The 25,504-nt window shown below is 43.9% G+C and overlaps 2 pseudogenes; one reads left to right on the top strand and one right to left on the bottom strand.

The window, feature by feature from the left end:
• Positions 1–16,766: 16,766 nt before the first annotated feature.
• LOC133371092 (5S ribosomal RNA) lies at positions 16,767–16,872 on the bottom strand (annotated as a pseudogene).
• Positions 16,873–25,135: 8,263 nt separating this feature from the next.
• Positions 25,136–25,254, top strand: LOC133371067 (5S ribosomal RNA; annotated as a pseudogene).
• The last annotated feature ends 250 nt before the right edge of the window (positions 25,255–25,504 follow it).

Below are 25,504 nucleotides of genomic sequence, written 5' to 3'. Positions count from 1 at the left end.
GCACTTTACAGAGCAGCGGGGCCGTTGTTCCATTGGCAGCCCTGCCACACACAGCAGCTGAGGAGGAAGGTTGGGGAACAGGCATATATCAGTGTCAGTCCAGAGCTAGCACAGTGACTAGACTAGGATTGGACCCGATGCTATCAAATGACAGCAGAGGGGCTGACTCAGGACCTGTTGGATCCAGGCCTGACTCAGCCCTGCACCGTTCCCTAGGAAACCATATTTGGGGGTTTTCTGCTGGTTCTCATCATGGGCCATCCCACTGGTGGTGCTTCTCAGAGCACTTCTGAGTGCTTTGTACCAGTGGAGGGATGCTGGGATCACTCCGCAGGCAGTGGCTGGCGAGATGCCCACAGAGGGCAGCTGTTTTGGCCCTCTGCCCAAAACCTCTCCAGCCTGGTGCAAAGGGGTTCTTTGGATTGTGCTGCAGTTTACTTAAAATATTTGTAATATGCCGCCTCTGAAGGTGAACGCTTTCAAGGCAATTTACAGTTGCGGAATTCCCTTGTGTTGGAGATCTGGTCATTCCCCATGCTATTCTTCTTCAGGAGACAACTTAGAACATGCTTGTTTGGGGCTTTGGTACATAACTGGAATGGAGTTTAACCATCCAGGTATTTGCTGTCTGCTATGTTGTATTTTTTGTTGATATTGGTTGCAATTATTAGGTTGCATTCAACTAAGTCCTGCTCAGAACAGACCCACTGAAATTAATGAAGCTAAGTTAGTCATGTCTGTTAACTTCAATGGGCCTACTCTGTGTAGGACTTTTATTGAATACCACCCATAGTCTTATGTTGCTTTTCTTTGCATGGTTATTGTTAGCTGCCCTGGGCTCCTGTAGGGGGAAGGCCAAGATATAATAATGTTTGAAATAATAATAATTATAATTATTATTTTAAAAAACCCCACAGAAATACAATAAAAATGCACAAATAATGTGGGGGGGGGCTAACAAAACAGGCAGCCCATCCAAATGTACTAAAATATAGGAACATAGGAAGATACTTTATACCATTGGTTCATCTAGCTCAATATTGCCTACACTGACCGGCAGCGGCTCTCCACGGTTTCAGGCGGTGGACATTCACTGGCTCACAGGCCTTTCTAGAGATGCCAAGGACTGAACCTGGGACCTCCTGCATGCAAAGCAGATGCTCTCCCACTGTGCAATGGCCATTCAGGGCCAATTGCAAAAGCAGACCAATAATAACAATGTTTAATACCCTTCAGGGGAAAACCAGCAGAAATGCAATGTGAGTCTTAAGATCTGGGGTTTTGTGGTGTGTGGCAAATCTCGAAGGGCAATCAACTGGAAAGGCTGGGGCTGGTGTGGAGGATGCCCTTTGCCTCGTGCCCACCAGTGTAACTGATCCTGATGGTGGGCAAAGGATAAAGGCCTTTGCTGCTGAGCTCAGAGTGTGGGCAAATTTGTAAAGACCATTGGCAGCTCCTCAAATAATGCAGACCCAAACAGTTTAAAGCTGGGCTTGCTCCAGCAGAGGCTTTGACCTCTTGTACCTCAGGGCAAAAAATTCATTCTCCACCACCTGGAAAGGAAACTTAAAGCGTTCAGCATGACCAACGTGTTCTTATGATACATGAGGCCAATGCCGATGCATTCCTTACCTGCAAACGACCCATGTGGAAGAGGTGTGAAGAAAATATTAATAAAACCAGGCCACAAGAAGCCAAAAGTGATTTATGATTGCAATCTTAAGCATCTTTGCTTGGAAGGAAGTCCGTGGCTCAGATTCATGGGACTGGCCTATAAGGCAGCGGTGGGGACAATGGTGGCTCCATGTCAGTGGGATAGAAGAATCTGCTGAAAGCACCTTGGACAGCTCCTTGAAAGTTTGGACTAAAACCCAGAGCAGATTCCGCTCTCCACCAGCTGCCACTGGGTGGGGAACCTTTTTGGCTGCATAGACCAGATCCTAATCAGGATTAGCCTAATCAGGATCAGCCCCACAGATCCAATTTGGAGTCTGAATAGGACTGTATCAAACTGAGCAGAATTTAACCTCTGCTCATCAGCTGACAAACGGGTTACACCTCACATTGACAGCAGGCACCTGTTCATGGCTGGTTTCTCTCAGTTCCTCATTTTTCTAATTTAATCTCAGTTCTCCACATTTCCACATCAGTTTGCAATTTTAAAAAATACCATGAGAATCCATCAGCATTTGGGGGTGATTTTCTCCTAATATACACATTTTTGTATGTGGTTTTGCTTCACATGCATAGTTTTTGCAAAACAATGTTCCCTTATATAAGGAATTTTTATACATTATTTTCACATATGCATTTTTCTGCACATTTTGCCCTAGTATATGCATTTTTGTGCACAATACTTGGCTGGGGAACTGCATGGCAATATTTGGAAAAGTGTGAATTTCAAAGGTTGGTTGTGCTCACATATTGTTTCAAGAAGTGTGAATTAGGTAGGTTCACCTTTAAATGTGAACGGAATTGACTTTCTTCTCCTTCCCTAACGACCGTTAATTTTGGGGTGGGGTGGGGAGGGGACTCCTCCTCCAACAACAACAACGTTTAAGTATGGTTCAGCTTTGCAAGGCAACTAATATGTTCTTCAGACAACACATTGCAAATTCTTCCTTGCTGCCATAAGACGCATTGATTTTGCAGTCAACTAAGATTCTGGCTTAGTTTGGCCTTGACATAACAGGTGCATGAAGATACAAACCCCTGGGAGACCTGGAATGGTGGGAAGACGATCTATCCGTTGTCTTGGGAAAGGCTCTGCCTGCCCTGTACAAACATTTGCTCACCCAAATGAACAAAAACACTCTTTTTTTGCCCTGCCTTCGCCTTGCAAAATCTCTCTCTCTCTCTCTCTCTCTGCCAAGGAGCTGATATGCAAATCCTATCTGGTACACAGTGCTGACCCTGTGGTTTGCAGCTGGCAACCCTCCTTCACCAATTGTGGTCATAGCTTTCTACCTGACTCTGGTGTGAGTAAGCAAAGTGGAATTAGCAGGGAAGTCTTTGTTCTTTGCAGCATAGGTGAAATATGAACATGCTGGTTTGAATGACGGCAACAAAATAAGAGCGGCCTCTTTGCATACAGGAAATAACTGAACCTGGGAAGGCTGGTGAGTGACATCATCAAACCTCTTGGCAAAACAGGAAGGCAACAGAGAACTGAAACAATCAATCGACTAAGGTGCTGCTGTATGGTAAAAACAAGGGCTGTGCACTTCACTTCCGAGCAGTGTCTTCAGCAAGGGTCAAACAGCCTGCCACTTGGCAAGAGGCAAAGGCCAGGCAGGCATAACAGGCAAATGGGCAATGTTCAGAATCATGGAAGCATGGAGCAAATGGGGTAACGCCCCATCAACCTCTGTCTCCCCTAAGCCAGCCCCCACCTGCTTGCCTTCCAACTTACAAGCAGTGCAGTGGGTGACCCTAACCATCTACTTCATCCACCTTAGTTTCCATGTTGCCCCTTGCAGAATTCAGCAGGAAGAAGGAAGGAGACAAAAGCAGAATGTATTGGCTTTGTCTGCCATTGGCTTTGGCTCCACCTACTGTTGGCCTCCCTGCCTTCTGCCCTACCAGTCTCAAGCCACAGTGGGACAGTGGCACCCCATGGGGGGGGAAACATATTGTGCAGGGGCCACAGAAGGAGCAAATTGTGTATTGCTGTACTTTGGTCTCCTTTGCACTGTACGTTTAACACAATCCTATACCACTTGAATCAATCATGGCTTCCCACAAAGAATCCTGGGAACTGTCATTTGCTGAGGATGCTGAGAGTTGTAAGGAGGTCCCTATTCCCCTCCCAGAACTGCAAATCCCAGAGTTCCCAGAAAGAGGGATGGATTGTTAAACCACTTTGTCTCTTCTGCAGGCTACTGATACTCTAAAGCAGCATCTAACAGCCCAAGAGTGGCACCTGGTTGGCCACTGTGATAACAGGATGCTGGACTAGATGGGCCACTGGCCTGATCCAGCAGGCTCTTCTTATGTTCTTATGTTCTTATGTTCTTATGTGTTGCGGAGCTCCAATAGCAAGTTATTTATTGAAAAATGAAGCAGTTTTGCTATGTACTGGTGTGAAACAAAGGTATTCACCCATATACACTGCTGTAAACAATTTAAGGAATGGTCAAACTTATAGCTGCTTTTTCCCGCAGTTGGTGCTGGTGTTGTTGTTTTTTGCTCTGCTTCGTGTTGTTTTATTTTCCATGCATCGTTTCAGTGTAGAAAATTAATTGTGTGTGTATTTGCTCTCCCAAGCCTGCTGGAGATTATGCACAGGCTCCTACTGGGAGGAGGGCAGGATATAAATCAAATGATAAATAAAGAAAATAATGAACAGAGCATGTACAAAATGCAGTCGAGATATGCACATTCCCCAAAGCCCCAAAGCTGTTAAAGATTATGTATATTGACCAGATGCACAATTCCCTCATCATGGACAGTATGTGCACGTTCTCCGTGAGGTGAATGTGCACAATGTCTGTTTGTTAGGCACATTAACCACTCAAACTTACTTTAACCCCTAACATTTGTCAAAAAAGGAAAGCTCTGATCCTTTCTTCCTACAAAGCAATGTCCCATTCTCCAAAAATACAAAAGAGAGGAGTTTTGCCTCCTCCTTTGCTGTTGATCATCCCTCCCAAATCTACAGTATGATGAACTTTAGACCTTTTGAAACAATTGCTGAGATTTGCTGGGTACCTTCTTATTGCCTGACACAGGGAGCCGTATTGTGGCCATGGCAGTTGAGCCCATGCCATGATCTGTAGCCAGCAATGCAAAATGATACCTAGGACACTGTCTGCCTGTTCTTACCTGATTGTGCTAGGGTGGGAAGGAATGTAGTTATGATGATCCTGAGAACAGGATCTTCAGGGAAGGTATCTGAAAGTTCCTTCTCCTCTGTTGAGGGGCTCAAGCCTGCCGGTGGAAAGTGTACCCACCTAGTTCTTTATGGCACCTCCACTCTGTACCCTGGAATGGGCTCACATATTGTTCCTCCTGCAAACTATTTTTTTCTGTAGATACCAATCAGTACACTGTGCATCATACTCTGGCCAACCAGGTGCAGAAATGCAGGTGGCTGAGAAGATCTGAAATGGGCAACCTCTACACAAGGAGCAAAAATATTTGGCTATAATGCAGAACGGGAAATTGCTGGAAGGGTTCCATAAGAATGTACATTCACGGTCCTGGGTCTTACGTGGGTCTGAATGTGTGGCTCAGTGGGTTCTGGGGGGGAGGTGGAGGGTTGGTATGTCAGGAAGTGTGTCGGTGCTGGCACAGGGCAGGGGGTGAGGACAACTCTGGCGAGGGCCAATCAACTTATTTATTTATTTATTAAATTTATATACCGCCCGACTAGCAATAGCTCTCTGGGCGGTGAACATAAAATAGCATAAAAATACAATGAATAACAAAATAATACTAAAATACAATCATCAATCCAATACAATAAACATTTTAAAAAGTAAATCAGTGTAACTTAAAATGCTTCAGAGAATAGGAAGGTTTTGACCTGGCGCCGGAAGGAGAGCAGAGTCGGCGCCAGGCGTACTTCCTCAGGGAGACTGTTCCATAGTTCGGGGGCCACCACTGAGAAGGCCCTAGATCTTGTCATCACCCTCCGGGCCTCCCTGTGAGTTGGAACCCGGAGGAGGGCCTTCGTAGCAGAACGTAGTGCACGGGCCGGTTCATATCGGAAGAGGCGTTCCGCAAGGTATCGTGGTCCCGCATCGTATAAGGCTTTATAGGTTAATACCAACACTTTGAATCTAGCCCGGAAACATATTGGCAACCAGTGCAAGCTGGCCAGAACAGGTGTTATATGCTCGGACCGCTTGGTCCTTGTCAGCAATCTGGCCGCCGCATTTTGCACTAGTTGTAGCTTCCGAACTGTCTTCAAAGGTAGCCCTACGTAAAGCGCATTACAGTAATCCAAACATGAGGTTACCAGAGCATGTACCACTGATGTAAGGTCCTCTTTACTCAAATAGGGACGTAGCTGGGCTACCAACCGAAGTTGGTAAAACGCATTCCTAACCACCAAGGCTACTTGAGCCTCAAGTGAGAGGGAAGAGTCTAAAAAGACTCCCAGACTACGAACCCGGTCCTTTAGGGGGAGTGTAACCCCATCCAGGACAGGGTATATATCCACCATCCGATCAGAGAACCCGTCCACCAACAGCATCTCAGTCTTGTGTGGATTGAGCTTCAGTTTGTTAACTCTCATCCAGTCCATTGTCGCGGCCAGGCAATGGTTCAGCAAATCGACAGCCTCACCTGAAGAAGATGAAAAGGAGAAGTAGAGCTGCGTGTCATCAGCATACTGATGACAACGCACTCCAAAACTCCTGATGACCTCTCCCAACGGCTTCATGTAGATATTAAAAAGCAGGGGGGACAAAACTGACCCCTGCGGGACCCCATATTGGAGAGCCCGTGGTGTCGAGCAATGTTCCCCAAGCACTACCTTCTGGAGACGACCCGCCAAGTAGGAGCGGAACCACTGCCAAGCAGTACCTCCAACTCCCAACTCCGCGAGACTCTCCAGAAGGATACCATGGTCGATGGTATCCAAAGCCGCTGAGAGATCAAGGAGAATCAACAGAGTTACACTCCCTCTGTCTCTTTCCCGACATAGGTCATCGTACAGGGCGACCAAGGCTGTCTCAGTGCCAAAACCGGGCCTAAAACCCGATTGAAATGGATCTAGATAATCAGTTTCATCCAATAGCACCTGGAGCTGGCCAGCAACCACCCGTTCCAAGACCTTGCCCAGGAATGGAACATTTGCCACTGGCCTGTAGCTGTTAAAATTGTCTGGGTCCAAGGAAGGCTTTTTCAGGAGTGGTCTCACCACTGCCTCTTTCAGACAGCATGGGACCACTCCCTCTCGTAAAGAGGCATTTATCACTTCCTTGGCCCAGCTACCTGTTCCATTCCTGCTAGTTTTTATCAGCCAGGAGGGGCAAGGATCCAGTACCGAAGTGGTTGCACGTACCTGTCCAAGCACCTTGTCCACGTCCTCGAGTTGAACCAACTGAAGCTCATCCAACAAAACAGGACAAGACTGTGCTCCGGACATCTCACTAGGATCTACTGCTATAACTTGAGAGTCTAGGTCCTGGCGGATACATGAGATCTTATTCTGGAAGTGATCGGCAAACTGATTACAGCGGGCCTCCGATGATTCCACCGTGTCCGGAGGGTTTGAATGGAGAAGCCCCCGGACAACTCGAAAGAGCTCCGCTGGGCGGCAAAGAGATGATTTAATAGTGGCAGCAAAATGATGTTTTTTAGCTGCCTTCACTGCTCCTACATAGAGCTTAGTAGAAGCACTAACCAGCGCATAATTGTATCCGTCGGGAGTTCGTCTCCATTTCCGCTCAAGCCGCCTCCTATCTTGCTTCATCGCTCTCAGCTCCGGAGTATACCATGGAGCTGTATGAGCTCTACACAGGAGAGGGCGTGCAGGAGTGATCGTGTTTACAGCCCGGGTCATCTCCGTATTCCACAGAGCGACCAGGGCTTCAGCAGGAGCGCCAGTCCTATCAGCCGGAAAATCCCCCAGAGCCCTTTGAAAACCTTCAGGATCCATTAGTCTCCGGGGGCGGACCATTTTAATAGTCCCCCACCCTTGCAGAGGGAAGAGGTTACTGAAAGTCTAAACTTCAGCAAGCAGCGGTCTGTCCATGACAAAGGGAGTGTTGTAAAACTCCCCACATCCAGATCACTTTCCCCATGCTCAGTAGCAAAAACAAGGTCTAGAGTGTGCCCCGATACATGTGTTGGACCACTAACATATTGAGATAGCCCCATGGCTGTCATGGAAGCCATGAAGTCCTGAGCCGCGCCAGACAAAGTGGTCTCGGCATGAATGTTGAAATCCCCCAGTACTATTAGTCTGGGGGACCTCAACAATATATCCGAGACCACTTCCGCCAGCTCAGTTAGGGAAGCCATTGGGCAGCAAGGTGGGCGGTACACCAAAAGGATTCCCAGCCTGTCCCTCTGGCCCAACACAAGGTGCAAACACTCCAGGCCAGTAACTGAATGAACATGGTGCTTGGTGAGTAAGATGGAACTCTTATAGACGACAGCAACCCCACCTCCCCGACCCTCAGATCTACCATGATGCTGAACCAAGTACCCTGGTGGGCAGAGCTGAGAGAGACCAACTCCTCCCTGCTCACCCACCCAGGTCTCGGTTATACATGCCAGATCGGCTGCCTCATCCACAATCAAATCATGGACGAGGGAGGTTTTATTATATACCGATCTGGCATTTAATAACAGCAACTGGAGATCTGAGAGTTGGCTGATAGGACTACCAACGACCTTGCGGGTGTGGGAAGGACCGGAACAAGGCACAGCCACAACATGTCTGGACCACGTTCCCCTTACCTGGCACGTCCTTCTCACAGCGCCATACCTTCCTTTGCCCGTCACTACGGTAATTGGGGCCCCCTCAAGTCTCCCCGCCTGATGGATAAAACTCTCTCCGAAGCACATAATACAACTAAAATATACAACAATTAAACGTATAAAAACAGCCATATATACAGCCATATATACAGCATATAAACATACACACTCACTCAGACATACATTCATATAATCAGGTACCCATTCATCTCAAATTGCATCAACACACCAACAAAAAAGTAAAAAAAAAGAAAAGAAAAGAAAAGAAAAGAAAAAAAGAAAAGAAAAAGAAAGCAGCAGCACATCAGCAAGAGCAGCAGCCTCTCCTTCCCTTGGGCGATGGTTTCTTCCTCCTGCAGGCACTGGGTCTCCCAGGCCACCTCAGCCAGCCAGCTTCCACAAAAGACCTCCCTGTCTGTATCTGGCAGTTTCTGAAAAGCTTTCTGAAATGATCAGGCCCCAGTCTGAATCTTTTAAACACTGCTTCTTTGAATTCAGCATAGGTGACGGGCCTGTCTGAGGGGAAATATTGGTATACCTCAGCCAATTCCCCTTTAATCAGGTTTGATAAATACTGCATGTATTTATCTTCAGGTAGCCCCCACAACTGAGCTGCTTTTTCAAAGGTGCTGAGGTAAATTTGAGGATCTTGACCAGGCTCATAGACAGCAAAGTCCTTTGGAGTAATTTTTATTTTTGCTCCATCTCTGTCTTTCCTTGTCTCCTCAGAGTGAAATTTCTCTCTATCAAATTTTAACTTTTCTACTTGTAATTCAGCATCCAATGCTCGTTGCTTCTCCCTCTCCTCAAACCCCAATCTCATTCTCTCAATTTCCAACTCCCTCTGTTTTTCCTTCTCTGCACCTTCCATCCTCAACTGAGCTGCTTTTTCAAAGGTGCTGAGGTAAATTTGAGGATCTTGACCAGGCTCATAGACAGCAAAGTCCTTTGGAGTAATTTTTATTTTTGCTCCATCTCTGTCTTTCCTTGTCTCCTCAGAGTGAAATTTCTCTCTATCAAATTTTAACTTTTCTACTTGTAATTCAGCATCCAATGCTCGTTGCTTCTCCCTCTCCTCAAACCCCAATCTCATTCTCTCAATTTCCAACTCCCTCTGTTTTTCCTTCTCTGCACCTTCCATCCTCAATCTCTCAGCTTCCATCCTCAATCTCTCAGCTTCCAACTCCCTCTGCTTGTCTTTTTCCTCAGCCTCCCATCTTAACTTCTCTCTCAGGTACTCTATATAAGCGGGATTGCTTAAATATCCTTCTGGGGTCTCTTCCCTGACAGGTTGTTTTTGCTGGGCAGTTGCAAATCCTATAAGTGCTACCCTCAATTCATCTACCCCTTTACCCTCGTGAGGTAAATTGAATGTTATGCACTTCTCCACCAGCTCCTCTCTTTTCATTTTTATGTATTCAGCCATGGTGTTTGAGTTCACTCACTCTTTGCCACACACTCTTTGCCAGTCACTCTCACAAGAAATCTTGTTTTGTTATTTCTGTTTGCCACACCACTGTTCTGGATTCTCTAGTATTCGTTTCTGGATTCTCTGTTGTTTGTATCCCACCGCTACTGACAAACTTGCTGCTTGGCTTTTGCAAGAGCAGGGCACGCAGGCAGACCAGAGGGAGAACTAGCTTCTATCAGGTCCACCTGTGACCTATTTAAAGAACGTTGCCCCATCCTCCACACCCAGTTCATGCCATGACTTTTCCCACCCACCCTCCTTTGTTCCAGTTTTCTGTGGTTTACCTCCTGCTATGTAGCCAGTTGCTGGTTGACAGGGCTAGGAAGGAATTTGCCCTAGGGTGATTGGCTGTTCCTGTGGATGTTTGCCTTCCTCATGGCAGGGGCTTCTTCTTTTCATCTTTTAATTCACTGTCACAACTTTATTGGCAGGAATTGGCATTGCGCAGGATCCATTTCCGGGTAACGGATGAGGATCCTCCAGTTTCCCATTTAGCAGTCCCTGTATGGTATGTGGTGTGCAGCCAAAAATACCCAAAAGCCCCAGCTTGAGGGGCAAGATGGGTGGCAGCATTCCTGGTTAGCAAGGGCCTCCACAACAATGCTCCAAGCCAAGGAGGCCCCATGTCCCCCTCTATCCTTACTCTCAAAGGGTGGGAGACACCAACCCCCTAGGTTTTTCCCCCAGCACTTGGAGCTGGGGGCAGGGGGTTCACATCACATAGCAAGTGGGCTGTGTGATGATTGGATCCTGTCCCTATGCCAGGCCAAATCCTTTATGTCACTGTAATCACTAAAGAAGTTGTGGTCATGTTCTACTTCATAACTGTCTCATGACTCTTTATTTCTCTGCCTTGGCCTCCCAGGGGCACATCGCACCTGGGCCCACAAGAAGAGCCCTGCTAAATCAAGCCAAAGGCCCATCTAGTTCTCATGGTAGCCAGTTTGATCAGAGAATTCTCTCTTAGACTTCTTCTGGCTTCAGTGTTTCTATGGAGTTCTAACAAGTTTGGGAGCCAAACTAGGAGGGCAACAAGTGTGGTGAGGGGACTGGAGAGCAAGTTCTGTGAGAAAGGGTGGGAGAAGTTGGGTATGCTAACCCTGGAGAAGAGAAGACTGAAAAGGGCATGAGAGCCATTTTCAAATATTGGCGAGGTTGTCATATAGATGATGGAGCAAATTTGTTTTCTGCTTCTCCAGAACATCCTTCCCCAGTGTGGGACTCTCTGGATATTGTTGGTCTCCAACTTCCATCAGAGTCTTAGTCAGGGATGATGGAAACTGGAGTCCAAAACATATGGAGGATACCAGGTTGAGGAAAGCAGCTCTAGAGGTTAAGATGTGAAACAATGGCTTCAAATAGACTGCCTGAACCCTTATATCCCAGCTCAATCACTGGAGTGCCATTGGTGAGGCTCATTTGACATTGACACGAAACCCAGCCTTTAGTGTAGTTGACCCAGTCCTGTGGAATACTCTTCTGACAGAGGTTTAGCAGGCACTTTCTATTTTAACCCTTGAACATTTGCTGAAAACTTTTCTATGCCACCAGTCTTATGCAGACAATTGGAGAGCAGCTTCTATAAATAGTTAGCTGATGATCTGTGATTTAACATTTTTATATGTTTTTATTGTGCATTTATAGAATTGCTGAACCAAAAAAACCCCCCATCCATCGAAATTTGCACTTCTCCAAATTTTGTAGTGCACTTCTGCAGCCGAGTAATGTGCACAAACATGAGTATACTAAGGTTAAGTGTGCTCAAAGATAAATATAATGGTGAAAACAATACATTGGATTCAATTTGCAAATGTAAGTATATTAGGCAAAACTGCATACAAAAATGTGTAAATTATGAGAAATTCACATCAAAATGCTGATGAATTTTAATGGGGGCTAAAAAAAAGAGAGGAATATTGCAAACTAATGTAGAAATGTAGAGAATTGAACTTAAGACTAGACAAATGAGAAACCAAAATTGACATATTCGTCCATCCCTATATGGGTGACCTTGTTTCTATACATGGGTTGCCCACTGTCATGTGACCTTTTCCCTCCATGCAAGCTGTGCAAAAAGATTATTACTAATAAATGAATGCACATTATTAACTTGTCATTACAGTAAACCGGTATCCACACATGAGCTGGCACAATACATTGGCTCTGTCTTCTGTGTTGCTCATTGCTCTTATCATTAAATTATTTGCTGAATGGGTTTGGTGGAGTGACTTCCTCCTCTTTGGAAAGTCCCCTCCCCCTCTCTTAACCTAAAGGCCAACAATAAGTGTCAGCATTAAGCAGTCAGTCAGTGGAACATTACATTCACCCCACACAATCCATATTATATGGATTTCTACTGGACATGGTAGTTTGGGAACATAGAACAGTAGAATTGGAAGGGGCCTAGAAGGCCATCAAGTCCAACCCTCTGCTCAATCAGGAATCCAAGTTAAACCTACCTAACAGATTTATTTATTTATTGAATTTATATCCCATCCTTCCTCCCAGAAAGAGCCCAGCTCTGCTGTCCAGCTACCTCCTGTCTCCAGTGTTGGAGACCGCACCACCTCCCTATATATAGGATGTCAACTACATATAGAGATGGAAGGATCTTTCAGTGTTGGTGCAGTTTCTCATTTTTCCAGTGTTAAATTCAGTTCTCCCCATTTCTGCAGCAATTTGCATTTTAAAAAAAAATCCTAATGAAAATTCTTCAGCATTTCTACTAATCAATACATTTTTGTATGCAGTTTTGACCAATGTACTAGTGTACAGTTGTTGCAAGCAATTTCCCCTAATCTAATGCATTTTTGTAATTTTCATGAATATATTCATTTTTATGCACACTTTTCCCTAACATATGCACTTTTGTAAACATGGGTTGGTTGGAGAACTGCATTGCAAAATTTGGATAAGTACAAATTTTGACGGAGGGCTGTGTCTTGGTTCTCATATTGTTCCAGAAAGTGCAAATTTGGTATATTCACCTTTAAATGCACACTGAATAAATTTTCTTCCCCATTCTTACCTATGTGACATTTTCAGACAAAAGCTGTGATTGAAGAAGTTGCTTTTTAAGAAACAAACAAACAAAGAAAGAAAACTCCAATATATTGAAAACTCCAAAAACAAGCTCATGTTTTCCTGTCCATTCCCTCACCCGTATTAGTCATTAAAAGTCCATAATCCATATATAGCACCTGCCTTGATTGAGCAAACTGAAAGGAATCGGAACTATTTACTTTGGCACACTCGCTTCTTTTGATGAAAGATGTTGGAATGTATGTTGTCGGCTTGTTGGATTGCAAGGAAGCACCTTAGGCTGGCCTCTGCTTGCATGTGCTCCCTGACATGGCATGAGGTATGGAACTTCCTACAGCTGCCATGCAGAAAACCGGTACTCATTTGTAGGATATGAGATATGGGGCTGAAGGGGTCATTTTGAGGGGAGTTGTGTAAATAGGAGGAAAGTAGAGGTGAATGTAAAAAGGCAATCACACGCACGCACACACACACACGCACGCACACGCATGCACACGCATGCACGCGCACGCATGCACACGCACGCACGCACACACACACACACACACACACACACAGGCACTAGGTTAGAACAGGAAGTGGGGATGGCCAGAGGAGGCTAATTCTACCCTGTTTCAGTTCTTCTGGTGCTCAATTATAGGTCCATTCCATCCCATTTGGTGCAGAATTTTTTTTTTTAATGAACACAAAAAGCCCACTTTGAAATTGTATGCATTCTGTATGCACTTTTCATGTAAAATAGACATTTTGATGTATTAGTGGTTAGAGTGTTGAACTAGGACCTGGGAGACCAGGGTCCAAATCTCCTCTCAGCCATGAAGCTCATTGGGTGACCTTGGACAAGTCACTCTCTCTCAGCTTAACCAACTTTACCAGGACCCTGGTGGTCCACAGATCACGGTTTGGAGACCCTTGATCTAATTTTTTTTAGTGGTATCGTGTGTTTCCTCCCTCCACAAAAACCCAGAGCTTGGAAAAGTTACCTTTTTAAACTACAACTCCCATCAGCCCCAGCCAGCATGGCCACTGGATTGGGCTGATGGGAGTTGTAATTCAAAAAAGTAACTTTTCCAAGCTCTGCAAAAACCCTATCAAAGGTCTAGATATCTAGAAGAACTGACAGTATTTCCCCTATGCAGGGCCGCCTTAGAGCTATTCCTACAGATCATACTTCCTGCCATTGTAGCGGATTTGCATCTGGATATTGTTGGAGTTTAAACTTGTCAAGACTAATGGCTAGTACAATGAAACAGGTGGAAAATGTAATCCATTATGTATCGAAATGTCCTTGACATGATGGTCCGAGGGAAAATTCTTTAGAAATATTTTGTCTAATTAACCACCAAGAAATGGCCAAGAAATGATCTCTTTACTCCTATAAAATGTTTACCCATTTATAACATATAGAACAGCATTGTATGCTTTAGAGGCAAGGAAACCTCAAACAGAAAGAACTAGTGTAGTGAAAGTTCTAAGACTGGGCATAGTTTGACTTTTACTCTATTGTTTTTATATAAACATGTCGTATATTAACTTTCTTATTATCTTCACGTTATTGTTTATATATTGGACATTTTGGTGTTTATTTACAAAATATTATTATTGTTGCTGTTATTATTGTTTATTAGATTTATATCCCACCCTCCCTTTCAAAAGGTGCCCAGGGTAGCACCTGTTAAAGTTGTCAAGACCACTGGCTACCACAATAAATTTCGTGGTGATGAAACTGTGTGTGTGAAAATATCTGTCTCTAATGGAGATGGGCAAATCTGTCCAATTTTAGTTTCTCTCTGTTTCTCATTTTTTTCAATCTTAAATTCAATTCTTCACAGTTCCACATCAGTCTGTGATTTTATTTTATTTTTTTTAAAAAGTCCTCCCTGGCAGCTAGGAAGGCTGAAGAGTTCAGACCACTGGTGAGACGATCTTGTCGTATGAAAGAAAGGATGCTCGGCAACACCCCTAGGCCACTTCAAAAGGAAAGTATGTGTGATGGAAACCCTGCAACAGACTCTTGAGAATTTCACTGAACTTTTCTCTCCTTTTGATCATTTTCAGAATGCGGTTTCATTTCTCATTAGTTGATGGAGAGTGGACTGGAAGTGTTTATGTGTGGGAGAACACAGAAGAAATATTCAGCAAATATAAAAAAGGGTAAAGGTGAAGGTGACCCTGCACTTGTAGTGTGAGTCATTTCCGACTCTTAGGGTGACATCTTGCGACGTTTACTAGGCAGACCATATATATGGGGTGGGTTTGCCAGTTCCGTCCCCGGCCTTTCTTTACCCCCCAGCATATGCCGGGTACTCATTTTACTGACCACGGATGGATGGAAGGCTGAGTGGACCTCGACCCCTTGTACCGGAGATTCGACTTCCTCCTTCCATTGGAATCAAACTCCAGCCGTGAGCAGAGCTTCGGCTGCGTTACCACCGCTTACCACTCTGCACCACGGAGGAGGAAATATAGCATTCTTCTATTCTATGGAAGGGCCATGGCTCAGTGGTAGAGTACCTGCATTGCATGCAGGAGGTCTCAAATTCAGTCCTCAGCATCTCCAGACAGGGCTGGGAGAGACTCCTGCCTGCAACTCATTTTTTTTTTTATAAAGCCCTCATGAAACTCTTCAGCATTTTAGTGTGACTTTCACATAATAAATACATGCTTGTGTGCAGTTTTGACTAATGTACACATCTCTGCAAGCAATATAGCTTAATACAATGCATTTGTGTATGCTATTTTCACCAGTATATTCATTTTGTGCACACTTTCCCGTAATATATGCAGCTTTAAAAAACATAGCTTGGTTGGCCTTGTAAAAATTCAGATGAGTGTGAATTTCGAAGGACGGCTGTGTTTTGGTTCTCATATTGCTTCAGAAAGTGCAAATTTGATAAATTCTGCTTTAAAAGCGAACTGAATCAGATTTTTCCGCAATCTCTAGTCAGTGTGGACAACACTGAGCTAGATGGACCAGCGGACTGACTCAGTATAAGACATCTTCCTATGTTCTGCAGGGTAGGACACCTGGACATCCTATACCATAGAGAGATTGTTCCCTTCCTCTGCCAATGAGAGCGTTCCTGAGGCTCTGAGGGCATGAAGCTGCTATGTCATCCCTGTCTTAGGGATTGGTATGTTGATGCCAGCCGGCAGCCTTTTAAGGCGCTGTTGACAAGACTGAAAGGAAGGCTCTGATTGGCTGGCAATGAGTCACACCTGCAGTATGTGTTTCGGCTTTCTCCTAGACCTCCGAGGTACGACAGTATTGCTGTCATCGACTCCATTGAATTAAGGAACTCATGTGGAATGAACCGACCGCTTTGAGCTGTGCTGCTCTTTTTCTTGCCCTAAAAGGGAAAAGGGAGCCAGCGAGACAATCACCTGCACAACGTGATGAAAGTAAACATGCAGGCAGGAAGGGATTTTGCAGAGGTAATGCGCCACAGGTAGACAAACGTTCAGCAAACTGAGATGAAACCTGACTAGCCAAACATACAATCACAGGTCAGTCTGGGGTAAGATCTTCCAGGCAATGGTGACCTCACTGGAAGATTATCATAGGCCACATCTGCACCATGCATTTAAAGCACTGTTGTATTGCATACTTGAACGAGTCATGGCTTCCCCCAAAGAATCCTGGGAAATGTAGTTGGCTAAGGGTATTGAGAGTTGTTAGGAGACCCCTATTCTCCTCACAGAGTTATTATCAACTCAATTATGACTTATGGCGACCCTATGAATCTTTGTTTATATATATTCATAGGGTTTTCATGGTAAGAGGTATTTAGAGGTGGTTTACCATTGCCTTCCTCTAAGCCTACGGCACCTGGTATTCCCATCCAAGTACTAACCAGGTCTGACCCTGCTTAGCTTCCAAGATCAGATGAGACTGGGCATGTTCAGGTAGTATGGCCGTAGGCAATTTAGTAGTAGTAGTAGTAGTAGTAGTAGTAGTAATGATAATGATAATGATAATGATAATAATAATAAATACCCAAATTGTTGCAGAAATGTAGAAAACTGAATTTAAGATTGGAAAAATGAGAAACTGAAAGAACTGAAATTGACAGGTCTTTCCATCCCTTGAACCAAAGAGTCAAGATTGAAGGAGAAGCTGGGAGTCAGGGCAAAAAATCCCACAAGAATGCAGGAACACTCTCAAGCTCATGGAAGGCCTTGTGGCTCAAGCAAGACTCAGCTGGGACAGGAAGTCCTTGAGGCTCCTTCCTGCCCATAACGGTCATAGGTTTCCCTCCCATGATCTCAGCTCATGATGGGAGAGGAATTCAATTCCGTTTGCATTTAAAGGCGAATTTGCACTTCTCTGAAGTTTGCAGTGCAACTCTCCAGCCAAGTAATGTGTACAAAAATGCATATACTAGGAGAAAGTGTGCATAAAAATCCATATGTTGGTGAAAATAATATAAAAAAATGCATTGCATTAGGGGAAATTGTTTTGCAAAAGCAGGTATATTGGGTAAGTTAGTGTGTGTTAGGAGAAATTTACATTAAAATGCTAATGTTGTTTCTCCCTCATCCCTACTCATGTGCAGAGCATAAACATGTAAAACGGGGATGGGGATCCTTTCACTCACTAGGTATGGCTGAACTATAACTCCCATCAGCCTTAGCAATCAAGGCCAATGACCAGGGATTATAGGAATTGTAGTTCATCAACATCTGGAGAACCAATGTTCCTCACTCATAACGTAGACCAAGGATGCTTCTAGCCTCAGTGCCACATCTCTGCTGTTCTGTGTGATTTGGACATCCAAATAGGCAGGAATACCAACTGTGCAGAGAAACTTTTTGTGGGCAGGAGTTCATACACTGGACTTTCTGTTTGTGCAGCTGCACACAACGCATGGATTTGGGAAGGGGAGAGAGATATGGAATCAGGGCTATGCCCTACACTTGAGTAACGCATGAATAGGGATGGGAAAGAAATTCTATTCAGTTCACCTTTAAGTCAAATTTACCAAATTTGCACTTTCCAAAACAATTAGAATTGAAACACAGCCATCCTTCAAAATTCACACTTGTTCAAATTTTGTGATGCGGTTTGCATTGGAAACAATGTTTCCAAAAAGTTGAATTTTTTCCACATTTTGCAATCAGTTCTCTAGCCAATCAATGTGTAAATAGGCATATATTAGAGTAAATTGTGCATATATTAGTGAAAATAGCATACAAAGGCATTATATTAGTGAAAGTTGCTGGCAGACCTGTGTATATCTGTCAAACCTGCATATGAAAATGTGTTTATTAGAAGGAATTCACACAGAAATGCTGAAGAATTTTCATAAGGTTTTTTTTAATTTAAGAACTGAATTTAAGATTGGAAAAATGAGAAACCGAGAGAACAAAAAAATGACAAATTCGACCATCCCTACATGCGAACAGGACTCTTGCCTATCTAGAGCCGGGGAGCTGGGAACCACTTCCAGATGTTGTTGGACTCTAACTCCCATCAGCCCCAGCCAGCACAGCCAATGGTCTGGAGTGATGGGAGTTGCAATCCAGCAACATCTGGAGGGCCCAGGCATCCCTAGCACCTCTCGGTGGAGATCAACAGAGTGGGCCCTTTCGGTAGTTCTGCCACCCTTGGAAGTTCAGAGGGGTGGCCCAGGAGAAGACATCTTCTGTGGCAGCCCCTAAGCTTTGGAACTCCCTCCCCACCGAGGTGAGTCTGGCAACTTCGCTGTACAGCGTTTGGCGAATGCTGAAGACACACCTCTTTACCCTGGCCTTTGACCCCTGAGATGTATATTTTTAGGACCCACCCTATTTTCTGTGATGCTGTTTAGGTTGTTTTTCACTGTTTTTAATCATGTGTTTAAAATGTTTGCAACCCACCCTGGGACCTTTGGATGAAGAGCGGGTAATTAATAATAATACTGCATACTCTCCCCTGGTTGATTTGCACCCTCAGATTTTCGCACCAAGCCCAGAAAGTAAAAATTTGTGCTGAAAATCTTGTGGGGGCCACAAGGTGTTCAGTCAAAGATGGTAGTGTAGTGGCAAATTCAGAAATGCAGGGTCCCTTCATGATAATCAAAGCTATGCCCCCTTTCCACTTTCCCTAATCTCCCTTGCTCTTTGTGTCATCTCCGATTCCACACTCCACTGAAACAGACTTCCCTAAGAGCCAATCATCATGAAAGGGGAGGCTGTGTGTTAGCTACTGAGAAGAGTCTTCTCTGTGGCTGACTCACCTTCTTCCACTCTGATTGGTTCCTATCAAATGACTCTTCTCAGTGGCTAACATGCTCCCTTTACATGCTGATTGGCTCATACATAGGGACCTGGCTGGGAACCTGCTACCACAAAAGTAAAGGGTCTGCAACCCCCCACAACCCCAGATGACTATATCCCTGGTCAAAGGCTTCTCCCATTCCACAGATGAAGCTTGATGACTGAAAACAGATGCATGTGTGGGGGGAATGGGGGGCTACAATCCTGGCTCAGATTAAAGCCAGACACAATGTTCTTCGGAGGCATTTCATTACCAAGCACTTCTTGGTGCTTATCACTCTGGAAGAAGAGGTTGGTTGATTAATTATTTCCATTTTTGTAGGTGGCATTGGAAGCATAATATGTCCTGCTCTGTCATTCTGGAATCGCTGACTCTGCAAGTGGTTATCACTCAAATCCTTCTCTGCGCCATGAAGCGATCCAAAACTGCTGCTAGACAGCGCCCTCTTGAGGCTAAAGAAGGAAGAGGGAAGTCAGCAATTCTTAATTGCCTAGCTCATTGAAGCTTCAGTTGATCAGGATTCGGTCATCTCCAAACTGTCAGTATTTTGCAGGAGAGATTTAAGGACATACCCAGAAAATGAAGGATGAATGCTCATTGTCACAGAACCTCCCTGAAAACAAATCAGAATGAAAGTGCCTTACAATCTAACCTCAGTGTAAGCTTTGTACAAGCAAATCAGGACGAATGCTCAACAAATAGGACTTCTGGAGAAGCCCTTAGTAGGGCTGCACCCAGCCCCCCCATCCACCCTGTGGATCCACTCTGTGGGCTTCAAGGACGGTCAGTCTGCCCTATTCCAAAGATGGGACCACCCACCCCACCTCAGATCTATCCCCAAAGTTATGTGGGGTAGGGCTAAGAGTTTTTTAAATTAAAAATATTGTCATTCGGGAAGAAAGAGATGCTATGTCTCCTTCCCATCCACCCCTGATTGAGAGCAGGTGGGTGCCACTGCATAGCTGATAAGCAAGAGGATTCCTACTGAGGGGTGCTGCTCCTTTTCAAGTGGATCACCTGCATTTAGGGAGGACTCTCGCTAAGGGGATTTGGCACACGGGGCTGAGGGAGGCCTGGCAGGGAGGAGGAGAGGACAGGTGGAAAGGCACCTATCTTCTCCACGAAGAGTTGCTTCGTTTACCTGGTTTTCCTCTTCTGTCCCATGCATGCATGCCTCTTTTTCTGCCCTACTCCCCACCCCCTGTACCCGACTCATAGTGATCCAGGACTATCTCAGTCCAACCCCCTACCTCCCCAAAAAACATGGATTCACCTGATTGGGGACATGTCAAAACAGCACCTGCATTGTAGGAGGAGGGTAGAGAATGTTCAGCTAGTTGGGGAGGGGAGGAGCACCTACCAGGACAGCAGAGATGACTCTCTCATTGTCATTCCTTTTTATACTTTAAAAGACACCTGCTGCAAGCATTCTTCCATCTGTAGCCTTAGAACTGTTTTAGGAGGGTTTTCCAAGGAGATCCGAAAGAGTTCTGATTAAACAGACAGACAGACAGACAGACAGACAGACAGATAGATAGATAGATAGATAGATAGATAGATAGATAGATAGATAGATAGATAGATAGATAGATAGATAGATAGATAGATAGATAGATAGATAGATAGATAGATAGATAGATAGATAGATAGATAGATAGATAGATAGATAGATAAAATTAAGATCCAGAGAGGAAGAGTTGATGGTTGCTTTGCCTTTATCAAAATGTATGGTGACACCACACTTGGAAAACAGGTCATCAATATTCAAAAAGGATATCATACAACTAGAGATGGTGCAGAAAAAGGCAATCAAAATTATCAGGGATCTGGAAGAACTCCCTTACAAGGAAATGTTACAACAGGTAACAGGCAGATAGCCAGTGTGGCGTAGCGGACAGAGTGTTGGACTAGAACCTGGGAGACCAGGGTTCAGTTCCCCGCTTGGCCATGAAGTTCACTGGGTGACCTTGGGTCAGCCACTGTCTCTCAGCCTAACCCACCTCACAGGGTTGTTGTGAGGATAAAATGGAGAGGGGAAGAACCATGCCAGTATGCCACCTTGAGGTCTTGGATGGTATGTGAGATATAAATATAATAATAAATAAATACAATGATTTTTTTAATTTGGAAAAAGGGCAAGGAAGGAAATTATGCACGGTGTTCAGAAAGTGGACAGAGAGGGTTCTAGAATCTCAGTCATCCAATGAAGCTGAATGGTGGGGAATTCAGGAGAGACAAAAGAGGTACTTCTTCACACAACAAATAGTTAAACGGTGGAAATTGCTTCCACACAATTGTGGAACTTGGATGACTTTAAAAGGGTCAGACAAATTCATGGAAGATAAGGCTACTAGAGTTGGTTGCCACTGGTTATACTGGTTACCCCAGTATAAGAGGCAGTATGACAGAGGTATGCAATGGCTCTGTGTGTACCCTGAAGAACATGGCAAGTCGGAGTCACAAACTCACATTCCTGAGTCAATCAGTGCCATCTCCCTGATGAGGTGCGCCTGGCGCCTACACTTTTATCTTTTCGGCGCCAGGTTAAACCCTTTTTATTCTCCCAGGCATTTTAATTCTATCTTTTAGCTTTTAATGTATATCAGGTCGTTTAATTGTTTAATATGTATGCTTTTACTGTTTTTGTGATTCTATTGTATTTTATTCTATGTTGTGCACCGTCCTGAGAGCCTTCGGGCTGTGGGCGGTATAGAAATCGAATTAAATAAATAAATAAATAAATAAATAAATAAAATTAACAAGGTATCTTGAGGCAGATCAGGGATCCCAAACACTTCCAAAACACTCTGCAGCCTCAGTTTTTTGAAAAAGTTGAGCACATCTCTCTCCTCCCCATTTAGTTTTTTGAGAAATAAAATGAAGCTGACTGAGGAAATGCCCAGAGCTCAAGAAGGGAGGGAGTAGAGAGGGATTTTTAGCTTTGATTGACAGGTCTAGTTTTTAATCACAGTGGATTATTTTCCAAGGCATTCCAATCACAGCGATTTGATGGAGAGATATTGAAGCAGATGGAGTTTCTCTTCACATGAGTCATCACTCTCTTCTGAGTTTGGGGTTGCGAGAACAGGGCATACGCAGCAGTATTAATCTATTTGGGATGCCTGCTTCTTTCCCAATAATACTTTCTTCATACGATTTCCCAAAACCATGAAGGGAGGGAATGTGATTTCTATTTTCCCACTCCATAACAGTAAAATCTGCCCTGTGGGAGTACCACTGCACCTATCTTTCTGAAAGGTGCTAGGCTTCATCTCCTTGCAATGGGCAATCATGCCTGCAATTTGCAACCAATTCTGGCAGAAATCTAAAATGTTAGAAATGTCCTTTTTTAAAATGTAAAGGTTCCCTACACTAAAACCTCTTGATAGATCTGGCAGGCTTAATGGGCTGCCTTTGCATGCATGGGTAGATAGGCTCCTGGGCCTGCAAATGTCATCCACTTATGTGAAAAAGGAAAAAAAATAGCCATTTTTAGATTCCCTATTATAGTCAATGGGGGCAAAACAGAGCTTTGGATTTAACAAACCTGGATCCAAATAACAAACTGAACCAGAACAGAGCCAATCCGAAGCAGATAAAGCTGTTTCCAATTGCTGCAGATACAGATCTAACACAAATCTTGTGGTTACTGCATTCCCTTAGCCTCTGAATACCAGCTGCTGGGGAACACGAGTGTGATAGTGCTATTGCACTTGTGTCCTGCTTGCAGGCTTCCCATGCACATCTGGCATTCTACAGTTTCATCTTGTCACAACAGTCTGGAATTTGGTGTGCAATGTGGATGTACTGAACACGATAAGCTCACCAAAATCCTAGACAGATTCACTGAGTAATGACTGAGGAAAGACAGTTCAATTATCTTACCCTGGTAAAAAACAAATTGGGGGCAAAACCAAAAGAAATTGAGGGTGCATAGAGGCTAATTGGTAAGTAAGCAGTGGTATATGTATGACTGGCATTAGAGTTGTTATCGTTGAGTCACTGGGTTAAGACTTATTTATTTCTCCAGGCCTTTTAAGTTGTGTATGTTGATCTTTCTTTAATCTGTTCTGTTGTTTTAGCTGTTTCATATTTGAGTATGCATGGTGTATTTTATGGTTTGTTTAGGGATGGGGAGAAATTTGATTCAGTTTGCACTGAAAGGTGGACCTACCTAGCCTGCACATTAACAAAACAGTGCACGAACCAAAACAGAGTCGTCCTTTGCCATTGGCACTTCTCTGAATTTTGCAATGCAGTTCTTTAGCTAAGTAACGTTTGCAGAAATGCATCTGTTAGCGTAAAATGTGGATTAAAATGCACATGTTCATGAAACCCCCCCCCATGCACTATGTTAGGGAAAACTGCTTTGCAAAAATGTGTATTTTAGGCAAAATTGCACACAAAAATGTGTATATAAGGAGAAATTCAGAGTAAACTGCTGATGAATTTTCATGAGGATTCTTAAACAAATAAATAAATTGCAAAGGGAACTTAATATAGGAAGAAAGAAAACACTGAGAGAAACCAAAAGTGACATCCCTATGTTTGTTTATTTTGGTGTGAGTTCAGTATCTCGCTCTGGAATCTGTTGAGAGCAGATTATAAATACTTTTAACATAAATGAGCAAGCAATTTTCAAAACTTTTAGAATGTTCAGATTTAAACATGGTAGAATACACTTTTTGACCACTTCTCAATTCTACACATAGGCTGCTGTGCTTATATTATTCCTTCGCAGTTCATCAATTTGTAGCAGGCAGAGCAGAGCTTGGAAAAGTTACTTTTTTGAACTCCCATCAGCCACAACCAACATGGCCACTGGATTGAGCTGATGGGAGTTGTAGTTCAAAAAAGTAACTTTTCCAAGCTCTGAGGCAGAGTTATATCCCCCAAGTCCCTCTAACTCTCTCTGGTAGTAAAATTGTTGTTGTTGTTGTTTAATTAAACAGTAATGTATTTATTTATTTCATGACAGCTAAAATCAGTTCTGATTTTGTGTCGTGGGTGAAACTGAGCTTCATTAATCCACAGCTTCAGTATTTCGATAGATTCAAAAAACTTTCAACTTCAGAGAGATACTTGACAAGAATGCGCATTCTCACCATTATTATTCAACATCTCAATAGAGCTGCTTGAATCATAGAATCCTAGAGTTGGAAGGGGCCTTGTAGGCCATCGAGTCCAACCCCCTGCTCACAGCAGGAAATCCACAGCTAGAGCATCTCCCGCAGATAGCTGTCCAGCCTCTGCTTGAAGACATCCAGCGAAGGGGATCCCACCACCTCCCTAGGCAGTCGGTTCCATTGCCGAACCGCCCTTACTGTCAAGAAGTTCCTTCTAATGTCCAATCTGAATCTCTGCTCCTGCAACTTAAAACCATTAGACCTAGTCCTACCCTCTGGGGCAGCAGAGAACAAATCTGTACCCTCCTGTATGTGACAGCCCTTCAGGTACTTAAAGAGTGCAATCATGTCACCCCTCAGCCTTCTCTTCACCAGACTGAACATGCCAAGTTCCTTCAACCTTTCCTCATAAGACTTGTTCTCCATACTGGCTGAAGCTATCGAAATGAATCAAGGCATTACAGGTTTAAGTACTGGAGGCAATGGAAAATAATTTATATGCAGATGATATATCTAATCTTGAAAGAGCCAGAGAGTGTATTTGCATGTGTTTTAAGGGTTCTTGATTAATTTGGCTGGATTTCAGGTTATAGGATTAATTTGTAAAAATCAGAATGGCTTGAATATCATATGCAAAGAAATGTGAAGGAGAAAAATGCCCCTCCCCCCCAAAAAATCCTTGGAGAGAAACTTCAGTTACTCAGGATCTTGAAGATTTAATTCAGTTCAATAGTCTTAAGTTAATGCAGGAAGTAAAAAAAGGGGGGATCAAAAAGCTTAAAGATTTCCTGGTTTAGGTCATAAAGTGGCCACACTGCCCTGAACACTCCCAATCTCATCTGATCTTGGAACCTAAGCAGGGTCAGGCCTGGTTAGTACTTGGATGGGATACCACCTGGGAATACCGGGTGCCGTAGGCTTAGAGGAAGGCAATGGTAAACCACCTCTGAATACCTCTTACCATGAAAACCCTATGAATGTATCCAAAAAAAGATTCATAGGGCCGCCATAAGTCATAATCGACTTGAAGGCATATAACAACAGGACATAAAAATGAGCAAGCTGCCACATATTTTGTTAATATTATTAAATATTGTGCCAAAAGTGAATGAAAGTTAAATTTAAAATGGCAGGATCTTTTGTTAATTTTTTTTCTGAGCAGGTAAATCT

This window comes from Rhineura floridana, chromosome 15 (assembly GCF_030035675.1).
Source record: "Rhineura floridana isolate rRhiFlo1 chromosome 15, rRhiFlo1.hap2, whole genome shotgun sequence".
In the NCBI taxonomy this organism is placed as follows: Eukaryota; Metazoa; Chordata; class Lepidosauria; order Squamata; family Rhineuridae; genus Rhineura; species Rhineura floridana.
Note: the sequence above shows the minus strand (reverse complement) of the source record. Positions and strands in the feature narration are given on the sequence as shown.